This window comes from Octopus bimaculoides, chromosome 22 (genome assembly GCF_001194135.2).
Source record: "Octopus bimaculoides isolate UCB-OBI-ISO-001 chromosome 22, ASM119413v2, whole genome shotgun sequence".
NCBI lineage: Eukaryota > Metazoa > Mollusca > Cephalopoda > Octopoda > Octopodidae > Octopus > Octopus bimaculoides.
In genome coordinates, this window is record NC_069002.1 from 30711515 (window position 1) to 30712763 (window position 1249).

General features: G+C 33.9%; 1 protein-coding gene across 1 annotated transcript in view; it reads left to right on the forward strand.

Moving 5' to 3' along the window:
- The window catches only part of LOC106873493 (microtubule-actin cross-linking factor 1, isoforms 6/7), a 102508-nt gene that overhangs the window by 18652 nt on the left and 82607 nt on the right, over positions 1 to 1249 (forward strand). The gene's annotated exons all lie outside the window — the stretch shown is intronic.

The following is a 1249-nucleotide window of genomic DNA, read 5'->3' on the forward strand; positions in this document are numbered from 1 at the left end:
TAAGATTTAACTTTCCTGTGCTCACATGGGTCAAATGAAATTTGCCAAGGCAGATGTTTCTCTGGCTGGGTGCTCTTTCTGTCACCAACCCTCACTGGTATGAAAACAAAGCTCATTTACATCATCACGTGATGTGAAGACAAAGCTACATACACACGCATGTCATCAACATTCAATGTCCACTTTTTCATGTCTGCATGGATCAGATACAGCTTATTTGAGGCAGATTTTCTACAGGTAGAATATTTAGATATGGCTAGTTTAAATGCTAAAGGGTGAAGACATTAAACCACAATATATATTCCAGCTAATAGCTAAGATATATTCTAGCTAGAATATTTATATATTGTAGCTTGTAGCCAAGAGTAACAACACCAGTTTCTCTCATTTTTTGCCATTCTTCTTGGCATATGTTCCTCTCCTGTCTACTTGGACAAAGGTCAACTGACCATTATGTTGGATTCTTTATTCCTTCTCACAACAATGGAACTCTTTAAGAATCTCTTCAGTGGATTATCATTGCTGCTATTGAACATCTCTTTTCCCACGTTCTGGATTTTACCATTTTATGTGTGTGTATGTATGTATGTATGTATGTATGTATGTATGTGTCTGTGTGTGTGTATTTTTGAACACAAGTGTGTGTGTGTATTTCTTTTATACATGTTTGTATGTGTATTTGTTTATATCTGTTTGTGTCTGTCTGATTGTGTGTTTTTATTTGTTTGTGTATGTTTATATGCTTGTGATTTCTATGTATGTCTGTGTGTTTGTCTATATGTGTTTGTGTGTGTAACAACAGAGCTATTCATTCAAATTTTCTCAACCAATCAATCGACCAATTGAGTAAACCTGTCAGTAACGAACCTATAATGATAACTGGAAACAGCTGTAAGCCAAATTTACTGCACGAATAAATATGCAATGACCATTATTTATACCTTGTCATATAATATATGTCAATGTATGTATGTATTTGTGTCTGCAAGTGTGTTTCTGTCTGTGTATGTATATGTATTGCTTATTTGTGGGCCAGCTAGAGTAAAAAAGTAAAAAAATAAGTGCTCAATACATTATAAATGTAGAGTCAACATCTTTTCTTAGAAAAAAGCACATGCACAATATATATATTTGTTTTGCAAGATTCTTGATGTGAAATCGTGTGTTGAAACAGATATTATTGTATTTGGGGATGGTCATGTTGCCAGTTTAGCCAATAAAATAGTGCATGTGTTTTTATTGGCTAAAC